This window comes from Dendrobates tinctorius, unplaced genomic scaffold, assembly GCF_039654945.1.
Source record: "Dendrobates tinctorius isolate UK_male_01 unplaced genomic scaffold, ASM3965494v1 ptg000103l, whole genome shotgun sequence".
Classification (NCBI taxonomy): Eukaryota; Metazoa; Chordata; class Amphibia; order Anura; family Dendrobatidae; genus Dendrobates; species Dendrobates tinctorius.
Genome location: NW_027361771.1, coordinates 40784716 through 40799075, shown reverse-complemented (window position 1 = coordinate 40799075; position 14360 = coordinate 40784716). Strand labels below are relative to the sequence as shown.

The 14360-nt window shown below is 49.1% G+C and overlaps 1 long non-coding RNA gene across 2 annotated transcripts in view; it reads left to right on the top strand.

The window, feature by feature from the left end:
• LOC141100077 (uncharacterized) overlaps positions 1-14360 on the top strand; it is a 35451-nt gene that overhangs the window by 5968 nt on the left and 15123 nt on the right. Inside the window, exon 3 of one of the 2 annotated variants that reach the window (XR_012234594.1) lies at positions 164-980. The exons of the other annotated variant lie outside the window; for it this stretch is intronic. This is a non-coding gene — a long non-coding RNA (uncharacterized lncRNA). Of the gene's footprint in view, positions 1-163; positions 981-14360 lie in introns of those variants that run through there. 2 annotated transcript variants of the gene reach the window in all.

The window sequence follows — 14360 nt, the reverse complement described above, 5'->3', positions numbered from 1 at the left end:
AGGAAATACACATCTAGTTTACTTTTGGAAATGTGTAAGATGCTTTTATAATAAGTTGTCCTGAATGTACTTGCATGTGTTCACATCAACCATTTTTTTGTTTCAAGGAACTTGTCCTGAATGTACTTGCATGTGTTCACATCAACCATTTTTTTGTTTCAAGGAACCAAGAAAAAAACTAATTTATGCTGAGGTGTGTCAAAGGCCTCCAGCACCAGCTCCAGTCCAGCCACTTTGGGAGCTTCGTACAAATATAACATTGTCTGCCAAAAATGAAGAAACATCTGTTCCAAAAAAAGGTTCAGAGAAAACGCATGAAAAGGTTGAAGGAAAAATAAAAGAAACTCCTGGTCACAGAAGTAATGGAGCACACTGAGGTGGTGCTGGGAAAATCAGGGAACAGAGGCGCCAGTTTGGAGGCAGATCTTCACCTCAGGGAGCAACACAACGTAATGGCAAGGAGCAATATGTGCCACCAAGATCACCAAAGGAAAAAACTTCTCGCCTCTTAACTATCTAATCAGACTGATGACATCAAAGAAATAGACTCATTTGGAGATTGTCACTGTTTTCAACAAAGCGAGCATAGTGACACCCAATGGTCATCTCGGATTTTTATTTGAGGTGCTAGCGTGTTCCAGATGTGATTAAAACAACATATGAAATGTAGGAATTTGTTTATTTTGTGAGGTGGGTATGATTGTGGGGATTTTTTGTTTGTTTGTTGCAGAAGTGTGTGCGAAAGAAAATATTTTTGAAAGATAGATCTGTTAAGAAAAAATGTAAAAAAAAAAAAAAAAGAAACAAATATAGAAATTTAAAATGTAATTTTTTTACTCTTTTTAAGGCTTTGCTGGAAGTATACGTATGCCATTTTGGCCTTAACGTGGAAATAAAAAGATGCAGTGTGTGATCAGTGTGTATTGTACCTGTGGCCAGATGCTGTATTGTCACAGATTATAAAACTGAACGTACAGCTATTCTGTCATGGTTATTAGGTTGAAATGTAGTTGGTCTTTTCACCTTACTAAAATTTCTTCTGAAGCTGTTTATCAAACAAGAACTTTTTTTGAAAGATAATAAGAGCTTAGCTTACAGCAAAGGCATGTGAAGCGATGGCCGGGGGACCACCACAATGCAGGGAGACTACGGTACACAAGATGAGGTGCAAACAACAAACGGTTAATTTATTTACAGGCAATGAATGCAGTGTTAGGAAAGTGTAAACAGGGGTATGCAATGACATAAAACAATGTACAAAAAAGATATTCTCTAGGTGGGCCGTACATATGGCACGGTGCACCAACTATTACAGACCAGTGTATTAATTTCAAAAGGCAAAACAGTACAATAAAGTACAGTATGCTGCTACTCTAACTATACTACTTCGGTCACACTGCTACCATGCTCTGTCTATTGCAGCCTATCCTAAGCCCTAAACATGTGCGCACACAGAGTTAACACTCACGGTAAAGTTGGTGTCTCAGTTCCTTCCTGGGGACCCCCTGCAGTTTTATGCAAGATGATGCGATGTCCTCCCTGGCAGCTATGTGCAACGTGGTCTTGTCCTTGTGTGAAGATTCCAAGCTTGTTCCTAGAAACGGTGAACTCCCTCTTCTGAATTCCTTCCTTGTAGATCTTCGTGGCTCCTCGCAGTATCACAGAAAAACCACCTTCGTTCTCCCCAGAAGGGTATACACAATCCACAAGTTCAGTCAGTTCCAAGCTGCACGTTTTTCTCCTCACGTCAGTCTCCTGCAGACTCCCAGCTCCAAAAACTCACTGGCAAAACAGCCCCTCCCCTCTCCATAGCTGGTAGAATAGAATGTATCATCGCATCAGCCAAGGGGGTGCTGTCTCTTAAAGGGGCAGTGTGTCTCTGCTGTCCATAGCAATGTGAGCCCCTTACACAAGCGTGTCTGTAATCCAGGCTTTCTCATATGTACCATTTATTTTTCGTTTGTCTCTCCATCTCCGGCATGGTTTTCATATTAGCGATGTTGATCTGTGAATCCATGCGTTGTATATGTATGTCATCTTTTAAGAAAAGGCTCTGCATAAGTGGTCAGATACAGGGGCTGGCTGGCACTTTTCAGCCTGGGAGGCAATCACAAGCCAGTGGCCCTCCAGTTTGCGGTGCTTTTGCCCTGCTTATCTCTGGCCGCTGCATTAAAGCAGCAGAGATAACAGGCTTTAATAACAGGCTGGTACATAGATATGGGAACAGAACGGAGCTAGCTGCATATTTATGGGAGCATAACCAAGTTTGCAGCCTACATAGATACTGTAACAGAAGCAAGCTGACTACATAGACACGAGACCGGAGCCAAGATTACTACGTAGACAAGGAAACTGACTGGAGCTTACTACAGAGATATGGGAGCAGAACCAAGCTTACTACAGAGAAATGGGAAAAGAGCGGAGTTTACTACAGAGATATGGGAGCAGAACAGAGCTTACTACAGAGATATGGGAGCAGAACCAAGCTTGCTGCCTACATAGATACTGTAACAGAACCGAGCTTACTACAGAGATATGGAAGCAGAACCGAGCTTACTACAGAGATATGGGAACAGAACAGAGCTTACTACAGAGCTATGGAAGCAGAACCGAGCTTACTACAGAAATAAAGGAGTAGAACCGAGCTTACTACAGAAATAAAGGAGTAGAACCGAGCTTACTACAGAGATATGGGAGCAGAACCAAGATTCCTCCAGAGATATGGGAGCAGAACCAAGCTTACTAGAGAGATAAGGAAGCAGAACAGAGCTTACTACAGAGATAAGGAAGCAGAACAGAGCTTACTATGTCTACTACAAGATACAGAAACAGAACCAAGCTTATGGCATACATATTGAATTAGAATCTAGATTACTACATCAATACAGTATCAGAACCAAGGTTACTGCTTAGATATGGTACCATAACTGAGCTTACTTACAAACATACAACTCCAGAAACACGGACATTTAAACACACAATATGGCAGGGGCATTGCCAGGGTCCTTAAAGCTCAAGGGCCCAAGCCCCAAAAAGCATGTCTCCCCATAAGACCAACCTCTAGCCATTTAAAATAGCATGTATATATAATTACAGTATACCACTGTTGCTACCCAAAAACACACAATGCAAAGACCAATATGATCTATATTACTACTATAAAAGGCCAAACCAATACGTCTGCACAATGCCCACTACCATCACCACCACACCGCGAATACATAATATAATATGACCATTACCTCTACATAACTAAACACTCCAATCAGACCAATGACATCACCATACACCTTCTACTACATAATGACCGAAACACATTAAGCTGTTACTAAATAAATAAAAAAAACAAAAGTTACTAAAAAGAGCACTAGTCCCACCTTACAGGAACCGTATATTGGTAGATACCAGTCTTGCAGAACACACACATGATTACAGTCAGGGCTGCCACTAGGAATTTCGGGGCCCCATACTGGCAAAATTTTCGGGACCCCATGAGACTCCACCCAGGCTCCACCCCAGTTCTGCCTCCACACCTCGAGCCTGTCACAGTCCCACCGCCCGCTCTTGGAAAAACTCATCTTCTACACCACATCCTCACCAATCTATTAACAGTTCCCAGCAAACACCAGATCACATACATAACCAGCAGCTTTTGTTTTGGCCAAAAGAATTTTTAAGCCACCACCACAACAAGGTAGACTCTTTTGGCCGGGCCATATTCTACTCTTACTTATTAAACGTTTACTAAAATATCCAATTCTCTTTTAAGGTTTATTTTTATTTATTTTTCTTTAAGGGAATGAGTCGCATATATTTTTTAGAATGACCATTAATACCACATACAAGGGACAAAAACTGTCACACCATGACCAGACCATATATTACCACCACATAGCGACCGAATAATACCATATATAAGGAACAAATACTTCCATACCATGACCAGACCACATATTACCATCACATAGTGCCAAATAATACCACATACAGGGAGAAATACCGCCACACCATAACCAGATCACATACTACCACCATATAGTGACCGAATACTACAATACAGATCATTAATAAAAAAATACACAACACTAATGCCATTAAACACAGGAGCTTTGTATATAGTGTACAGGTAATACAGAGCTCATCAGTGACATTATACACAGGAGCTCTGTATACAGTGTCAGTGTCCAGGTAATACAGTGATCACCAGTGACATTATACACAGGAGCTCTGTATATAGTGCACAGTGAACAGGGTATAGTGTATAGTGTCAGTGTCCAGGTAATACAGTGATCACCAGTGACATTATACACAGGAGCTCTGCATATAGTGTATAGTATACAGGTAATACAGTGATCACCAGTGACATTATACACAGGAGCTCTGTATACAGTGTCAGTGTCCAGGTAATACAGTGATCACCAGTGACATTATACACAGGAGCTCTGTATATAGGGCACAGTGAACAGGGTATAGTGTCAGTGTCCAGGTAGCACACTGACTCACCAGTGACGTCTCCAGCTGATGTCCCTCATCTTTGCTTTTCTTTTTTATGCAGGGCAGACCGCCATCATTTCTTTCAGCCAGGACTCGTCTCTGCATAAAATAACACAAAGTTACCTAGAGCAGGGCTTCCAGAGCACATTCCCCATTTTTCCCCTTTCTTCTACACTACACATCTAAATACAGACGTGCACCCACCATTAATATATAATAATCCACCATTCCAAATATAAATTATAATTCACCACTGCGCCCCCACCAACAATAAATAGCAATTTCCACACCTAATATATACATTAATTAGCCCCTGTACTCTTCCTCCAATTCATTACCAGTCACTGCATCCTCAATGTCCCCCAAAATGTGCCTCTCGCTCCCCCAATTCATTATATTTATATGCCCCTTCCGCCCCAATTCATTGCGCCCCCTGTATCATTTCCAGCACTCCTCCATCATTTCCAGCACCCCCTCCATCATTTGCGCCCCCTGTATCATTTCCAGCACTCCTCCATCATTTCCAGCACCCCCTCCATCATTTGCGCCCCCTGTATCATTTCCAGCACCTCCTCCATCATTTCCAGCACCCGCTCCATCATTTCCAGCACTCCTCCATCATTTCCAGCACCCCCTCCATCATTTGCGCCCCCTGTATCATTTCCAGCACTCCTCCATCATTTCCAGCACTCCTCCATCATTTCCAGCACCCGCTCCATCATTTCCAGCACTCCTCCATCATTTCCAGCACCCCCTCCATCATTTGCGCCCCCTGTATCATTTCCAGCACTCCGCCATCATTTCCAGCACCCGCTCCATCATTTCCAGCACTCGCTCCATCATTTCCAGCACCCCCTCCATCATTTGCGCCCCCTGTATCATTTCCAGCACCTCCTCCATCATTTCCAGCACTCGCTCCATCATTTCCAGCACTCCTCCATCATTTCCAGCACCCCCTCCATCATTTGCGCCCCCTGTATCATTTCCAGCACCCCCTCCATCATTTCCAGCACCCCCTCCATCATTTCCAGCACCCGCTCCATCATTTCCAGCACCCGCTCCATCATTTCCAGCACCTCCTCCATTATTTGCAGCTCCCCTCCATCATTTCCAGCACCCCCTCCATCATTTGCAGGCCCGCTCCATCATTTGCAGCCCCCTCCCATCATTTCCAGCACCCCCTCCATCATTTCCAGCACCCCCTCCATCATTTCCAGCACCCCCTCCATCATTTGCGCCCCCTGTATCATTTCCAGCACTCCTCCATCATTTCCAGCACCCGCTCCATCATTTCCAGCACTCCTCCATCATTTCCAGCACCCCCTCCATCATTTGCGCCCCCTGTATCATTTCCAGCACCTCCTCCATCATTTCCAGCACTCCTCCATCATTTCCAGCACCCCCTCCATCATTTCCAGCACCCCCTCCATCATTTGCGCCCCCTGTATCATTTCCAGCACCCCCTCCATCATTTCCAGCACCCCCTCCATCATTTCCAGCACCCGCTCCATCATTTCCAGCACCCGCTCCATCATTTCCAGCACCTCCTCCATTATTTGCAGCTCCCCTCCATCATTTCCAGCACCCCCTCCATCATTTGCAGGCCCGCTCCATCATTTGCAGCCCCCTCCATTATTTGCATCCCCCTCCCATCATTTCCAGCACCCCCTCCATCATTTCCAGCACCCCCTCCATCATTTCCACCCCCCCTCCACCATTGGCAGCCCCCCCTCCATCATTGGCAGCCCCCCCTCCATCATTGGCAGCACCCCCTCCATCATTGGCAGCCCCCCTCCATCATTGGCAGCCCCCCCTTTCATCATTTGCAGCACCCCCTCCATCATTGGCAGCCCCCCCTTTCATCATTTGCAGCCCCTCACCCATATAATTCATTTGATAAAGAAGAGGAAAACGTTTTTCATACTTACCTCACCAGTGATCCCCAGCAGGCGCAGCTGCAGCTCCTCTTGTCATGGCAGACGCTGTACCTGGAAGGAGCCCATACATTGTATCACCTTCAGCAGTGAACCAGCTAGACTGTATGGGCTGTAGACAGGACCTGCAAGGAGCCCCTACATTCTAGCTACAGCCATGTCACATGACCAGAAGTCCAGGGAGGGCGGAGGGAGAGAGTCGGAGCTGCCCAGCTGTCAAGGTAAGGCTACTTTCAGACTTCAGTTTGGAAGCATCAGGCGCGATGCGGCGAAAAATGTAAAAGCCGGATCCGGCGCTGGTTGCCACCGGATCCGGCTTTTCCCCCATAGACTAGCATTATCGCCGCATTGCGCCTGATGGCCATGCGGCGTGTCCGGCTTTTGCTGGAAACAGCAAAAAATGCCTGTCCGGCGTCTGCAAAAAATGTTCCCTGCAACGTTTTTTGACAGCGCCGGACCGCTTTTTTCCACTGCGCATGCCCGAAGTCTCTCTCGCCCTCTCCCTCTCCTGCACCGTCTCCGGCCTCAACAGATGATCCGGCGGGCTGTGGCTTCTACCGGATCAGGTTTGACAACTTTTCGCCGCAGCCCGCTGGATTTAAAAATCTGAAGTCTGAAAATAGCCTAAGACAGCTATGCACAGCTCAGAGAAAGCTGCCGGCCCACGTGTGCGCCTGAGGGAGCGGTACTCGGGGCATATGCCTCCCTGCCACTCGGCCCAGACCGCCCCTGGCTAAGATATCACCGTTCTCGCTGGAATCATTCACACGTTTGCAGGCCTGGATTGGCCACTTATCCAACAGGGCATTTTCCCGTTGGGCCGCCATTTTTATGCACTTATGGGCCGCTGGCTGGGTGCCCGCTCCTCTGGCCGCTTGCCAGATAATGCGGCGGCGTGTCGGCCTCTTTTTTCTTGCCGCCGGCCCTTTAAATTTCCTGGCAAGGTGGCAGGCAGCGCTGCAGCACCCTAGGGGGTTAAGAACGTGCCGCGGTGACGCTGCACGGCGTCGGACGTTCTTTGAGGGCGGAGCCAGAGACTGCTGGTCGGGGGGGAAACAGTTGCCGCACAGAGTTGTGACATGGAGAAAGGATTGTGCGCTCGGCTCACCTCACACCAGCAGCTTGTCCTCGAAAGCCCCCCGGAAGTATTCCTGCTGCTTCGCACTCCATCTTCTCCCCACCTGACAGTGAGTGTCCGTGGGGGCGGCATTATGCACTCTGCTACCAGCAGCACCTACAATTTAGCCTGAACGCTGGTGCTGCTGATAGTGTGCAAAGGTCTCCTCCCCTCCTGTGACCTCATCACAGGTCCTGTGCGCACAGCGCACTGAGAGCAGCCATGTATGTGGAGTGTGGCTCTGCGGGTGGAGGTAGGTGACGGTGGCCCCATTATTCTCTATGTGGAGTGCGGCTCTGCGGGTGGAGGTCGGTGCTGGAGGCTCCATTATTCTCTATGTGGAGTGTGGCTCTGCGGGTGGAGGTCGGTGCCGGTGGCCCCATTATTCTCTATGTGGAGTGTGGCTCTGCGGGTGGAGGTCGGTGCTGGAGGCTCCATTATTCTCTATGTGGAGTGCGGGTGGAGGTCGGTGCTGGAGGCTCCATTATTCTCTATGTAGAGTGCGGGTGGAGGTCGGTGCTGGAGGCTCCATTATTCTCTATGTGGAGTGCGGCTCTGCGGGTGGAGGTCGGTGCCGGTGGCCCCATTATTCTCTATGTGGAGTGCGGCTCTGCGGGTGGAGGTAGGTGCCGGTGGCCCCATTATTCTCTATGTGGAGTGCGGCTCTGCGGGTGGAGGTCGGTGCTGGAGGCTCCATTATTCTCTATGTGGAGTGCGGCTCTGCGGGTGGAGGTCTGTGCTGGAGGCCCCATTATTCTCTATGTGGAGTGCGGCTCTGCGGGTGGAGGTAGGTGCCGGTGGCCCCATTATTCTCTATGTGGAGTGCGGCTCTGCGGGTGGAGGTCGGTGCTGGAGGCTCCATTATTCTCTATGTGGAGTGCGGCTCTGCGGGTGGAGGTCGGTGCTGGAGGCCCCATTATTCTCTATGTGGAGTGCGGCTCTGCGGGTGGAGGTCGGTGCTGGAGGCTCCATTATTCTCTCTGTGGAGTGAGGCTCTGCGGGTGGAGGTCGGTGCTGGAGGCTCCATTATTCTATATGTGGAGTGAGGGTGGAGGTCGGTGCTGGAGGCTCCATTATTCTCTATGTGGAGTGCGGCTCTGCGGGTGGAGGTCGGTGCTGGAGGCTCCATTATTCTCTATGTGGAGTGCGGGTGGAGGTCGGTACTGGAGTCTCCATTATTCTCTATGTGGAATGTGGCTCTGCGGGTGGAGGTCGGTGCTAGAGGCTCCATTATTCTCTATGTGGAGGTCGGTGCTGGAGGTTCCATTATTCTCTATGTGGAGTGCGGGTGGAGGTCGGTGCTGGAGGTTCCATTATTCTCTGTGGAGTGCGGGTGGAGGTTGGTGCTGGAGGCTCCATTATTCTCTATGTGGAGTGCGGCTCTGCGGGTGGAGGTCGGTGCTGGAGGCTCCATTATTCTCTATGTGGAGTGCGGCTCTGCGGGTGGAGGTCGGTGCAGGAGGCTCCATTATTCTCTATGTGGAGTTTGGCTCTGCGGGTGGAGGTCGGTGCTGGAGGCTCCATTATTCTCTATGTGGAGTGTGGCTCTGCGGGTGGAGGTCAGTGCCGGAGGCTCCATTATTCTCTATGTGGAGTGCGGGTGGAGGTCGGTGCTGGAGGCTCCATTATTCTCTATGTGGAGTGCGGGTGGAGGTCGGTGCTGGAGGCTCCATTATTCTCTGTGGAGTGCGGCTCTACAGGTGGAGGTCGGTGCTGGAGGCTCCATTATTCTCTATGTGGAGTGCGGGTGGAGGTCGGTGCTGGAGGCTCCATTATTCTCTGTGGAGTGTGGCTCTGCGGGTGGAGGTCGGTGCTGGAGGCTCCATTATTCTCTATGTGGAGTGTGTCTCTGCGGGTGGAGGTCGGTGCTGGAGGCTCCATTATTCTCTATGTGGAGTGTGTCTCTGCGGGTGGAGGTCGGAGCTGGAGGCTCCATTATTCTCTAGGTGGAGGTCGGTGCTGGAGGCTCCATTATTCTCTATGTGGAGTGTGTCTCTGCGGGTGGAGGTCGGTGCTGGAGGCTCCATTATTCTCTATGTGGAGTGTGTCTCTGCGGGTGGAGGTCGGAGCTGGAGGCTCCATTATTCTCTATGTGGAGGTCGGTGCTGGAGGCTCCATTATTCTCTATGTGGAGTGTGGCTCTGCGGGTGGAGGTCGGTGCTGGAGGCTCCATTATTCTCTATGTGGAGTGCGGCTCTGCAGGTGGAGGTCGGTGCTGGAGGCTCCATTATTCTCTATGTGGAGTGCGGCTCTGCGGGTGGAGGTCGGTGCTGGAGGCTCCATTATTCTCTATGTGGAGTGCGGCTCTGCGGGTGGAGGTCGGTGCAGGAGGTTCCATTATTCTCTATGTGGAGTGCGGGTGGAGGTCGGTGCTGGAGGTTCCATTATTCTCTGTGGAGTGCGGGTGGAGGTTGGTGCTGGAGGCTCCATTATTCTCTATGTGGAGTTTGGCTCTGCGGGTGGAGGTCGGTGCTGGAGGCTCCATTATTCTCTATGTGGAGTGTGGCTCTGCGGGTGGAGGTCAGTGCCGGAGGCTCCATTATTCTCTATGTGGAGTGCGGGTGGAGGTCGGTGCTGGAGGCTCCATTATTCTCTATGTGGAGTGCGGGTGGAGGTCGGTGCTGGAGGCTCCATTATTCTCTGTGGAGTGCGGCTCTACGGGTGGAGGTCGGTGCTGGAGGCTCCATTATTCTCTATGTGGAGTGCGGGTGGAGGTCGGTGCTGGAGGCTCCATTATTCTCTGTGGAGTGTGGCTCTGCGGGTGGAGGTCGGTGCTGGAGGCTCCATTATTCTCTATGTGGAGTGTGTCTCTGCGGGTGGAGGTCGGTGCTGGAGGCTCCATTATTCTCTATGTGGAGTGTGTCTCTGCGGGTGGAGGTCGGAGCTGGAGGCTCCATTATTCTCTAGGTGGAGGTCGGTGCTGGAGGCTCCATTATTCTCTATGTGGAGTGTGTCTCTGCGGGTGGAGGTCGGTGCTGGAGGCTCCATTATTCTCTATGTGGAGTGTGTCTCTGCGGGTGGAGGTCGGAGCTGGAGGCTCCATTATTCTCTATGTGGAGGTCGGTGCTGGAGGCTCCATTATTCTCTATGTGGAGTGTGGCTCTGCGGGTGGAGGTCGGTGCTGGAGGCTCCATTATTCTCTATGTGGATTGCGGCTCTACGGGTGGAGGTCGGTGCTGGAGGCTCCATTATTCTCTATGTGGAGTGTGGCTCTGCGGGTGGAGGTCGGTGCTGGAGGCCCCATTATTCTCTATGTGGAGTGTGGCTCTGCGGGTGGAGGTCAGTGCTTGGAGGCTCCATTATTCTCTATGTGGAGTGTGGCTCTGCGGGTGGAGGTCGGTGCTGGAGATTCCCCATTACTGGGCACAGGGGGCAGTAACCTTTTCAGAGCTGAGACTCTCTTGGTGCTTTTTTGTTGTCACTTTCTAAGAATCATAGCATTTTGTTCCTTTTCCTCTGGTAGATACATGTGACCCAAGTATGGAAAACAGGAAGTAATGAAACACATATTACAATGTCCCTTTCCTGTCCCCACACAGAGTATAATGTTCCCACAGTATCACCATCCCCCCACATACAGTATAATGTTCCCCCAGTACCGCCATCCCCCACACGTAGTATAATGTTCCCCACTACCGTCACCCCCACACACAGTAATATTCCCACAGTACTGCCATCCCCCACACAGTATAATATTCCCACAGTACCGCCCTCCCCCACACAGTATACTGTTCCTCCAGTACCGCCACCCCCCCCTGTACACAGAGGTGTACGGAGTGGAGCCGTGTGTGTATGAGGTGCACGGAGCAGAGCCGCGAGTGTGTGACGTGCACGGAGCGGAGCCGACGTGTACGAGGTGTATGGAGCAGAGCCGCATGTGTACGAGGTTTACGGAGTGGAGCCATGTGTGTACTGAGTGGAGCTGTGTGTGTGCAAGGTGTACAGAACGGAGCCGTGTGTACGAGGCATAAAATCGGAACCGTGTGTGTATGATGTATGTGGTGCCATACATGTACAAGGTGTATGGTGGGGAGCATTCATACCTCCCAGCGGGACAGTCCCGATTTTGAGAGAGATACTGCCCCAGCTGGGAGATTACTTTTCCTGCGGACACAGGAGTACAAGGCGGAGCCCTGAGGAGCACTTTAAAATTTGCATGTGACGTTCCACCGGAAGTGACGGGCTAGAAGCTGACAAAAAATGAGGTAATTTCGGGAGGAGATTGTGACGGAACCATGGAGGCACTTTAGGGAATGCTTCAAATCCATCACCGCGTCCTCCTCCAACAGCGCGGACAGCAGGATCACCTTGAACTCGGGGATGCCGGCCATGATATGTCCTGATAAGAATACACTGAGTAGCGGGGTTTGGGGAGAAGAATTATATGGGGCCCATTACACTGTATGAAGTAACATATGGGGCCCATTACACTGTATGCAGTAGTATATGGGGCACATAATACTGTATGGAGAATTATGTGGGGATAAGGGATGACTTTGTTTGTTGTGGATCTGACCGCTGGGACCCCCATAATCCTATGAAACGTAGCTTTGAAGAGCACCATGTAAATGGAGCTGTGGTCAGTCATACGCACTGTGGTGCCATTCACATGTGGCTCTTCAAATAACTTCTTAAAGAGAGTGATATGGGGACGACAAAGTATAGCAAAAATTCACGGATCGGGGTGAGGAGTGTCAGGCTGTGTGCACACGCTGCGGATTCTGCTGCAGATTCACAGTGGATCTGGCCGCTGCGGTGTACAGTAGCATAATATCCTATGGGAAAAAAAAAAAACGCTGTGCAGACGCTGCGGAATTTTCCGCGGTTTCAAAACCGCAGAAAGAATTGACATGTCGATTCTTTCTGCGGATTCCGCTGCGGTTTGCCATCTCCTCCATTGTGGAGATGAAAACCGCAGGCTAATCTGCAGGTAAAACCGCAGGTCTTTTGACCTGCAGATTTACCTGCGGATTTTACAAAATCCGCGCGGCCAAATCCGCACCCCATTCCGCAGCGTGTGCACATACCCTTATAGTTTGTGTGCTGGTGGGGTTTGTGTGGCAAGGCTGCTTTTTTGTCCCAGTCCGGCCCTGCACGTTTGTCACCATCCTGTGCGGCTTTTCATAGTTCTCTAGTAAACTGATGCAATCTCTCACCAACATGTGTTACATCCATGTGTTTTGAGAGTTTTTTTTTTTTTCTTTTTTCACCCTTGCAGCCTTCTGAAAATTGTGACTCTGTTGCCGCATAGTCATTGATATCAAAGGCATGACAATTGAACAAATTTCCTATCCATTAATCAATATTGTACAAATCTGTTCAACACTTGCCCTGTCCACTGTCCCATAGCCATAATATTACCTGTATAAATTAGTTTGATGGCTTTTTTTTTTTTGGTAATCATTTATTTTTCAAGACATTAAGTCCTATCTCAGCGACACCATTCACTGCTCTTTTTGTATAGCGGGCCTCTCTGTATCTGAGGTCCGCACAATGACATGTTGCATAAGGGTTGGGGGTCATTTGGGTAACTTTGACCACAAAATAATACGTTTTCATGTTTCTTTTAATAAGAGGGAAAATAACGGACAGGGAAAAACAAACAACTTAGCTTTCTCTGCTGCCAATGCTCCGAGGCTCAGGCAGCAGAGTAAGGCACCCGAACTCAGCTCTCAGCAGAAACACCACTGCTCCAGATAGGCTGCAAAAAGTACTGCTCTAGATAGCTCTCTCTTCTCAAAGGTTGGTTTGCAAAGGACCTCCTATTACCAACAGCTGGAGTACCAGGTGACCTTATATAGGAAGGCGGGAGTGGTCACCAGCAGCTGACTAACTACACATGCAGTAACACCAGCGGCCACCGGGGGCAAAAAATATTAACCCCCGATGACCTGAAAGGAAAAAAAGCTTATATCAGAGAATCCAGAATCTGACAGATGCAATAATGGATTGTGACACCTGTAGCTCGGGAGCCACATGTGGCTCGCTGTCCCATGAATTGTGGCTCGCGGCTGTCTGCCAGCTTGGTGCATTAGCTCCAAGTCTAGTAAACAGGTATGAAGAGTACATCTCAAAATGGTGAATTCTTGAGTAGCCCTGCACAGAAGAGCAGATCTGGAAGCACATATGCTGGTCTTAGGGGTTTAGAGATGTTTTAGGTATGGTATGCTGGAGACAGGATGATACTACCTGTTAGAGTAGGTTCTTGAAGCTGGATGTGACAGTGTGTTGGGAGTCCTTGATGAGAGAATACTGAATGGGGGTATTGTGGGAACCCCTGGATCTCAGTGTACTGCTTTAGAGTGATTTCTGTGGAAATGCTTCGGTTATCATTATATCCGTAAAAGGGGCTTTGGTTGACACTACTTTGAAGGGGACAAGAGCAGGATGTTGCTCGTAACCCCCTCTCAGAGCTGAATGTGGCTCTCAAGGTCAAAAAGTTTGGAGACCGCTGATATAAAGATATAGGTAAATTTGTGAACGGGGGTTAGTGTAATATTTGTATGCAAGTGAAAAGTGGGCCTCCCAAGGTCAATGTTACTGGTGGGCCCTTGGCAGCCCAGTCCGACACTGCTTGAACCTAAAAGTAACGGTAATGGTAAAACTGACAGACTGTACTGATTTCATTTGGGAGTAGATGCAATATTTTTATCACCTCTCTTTGCCTTTTATTGCAAACGTGCAGCAGCCAGAAAAATGTAATTTTGGAGTTTTGATTCTTTATCGATCGGATTAATTTATTTTAGATTGAGATTGACTGGACATTTACAAATGTAGCGATACCAAACATATGCTTTTTTTATAATTGTTTTATT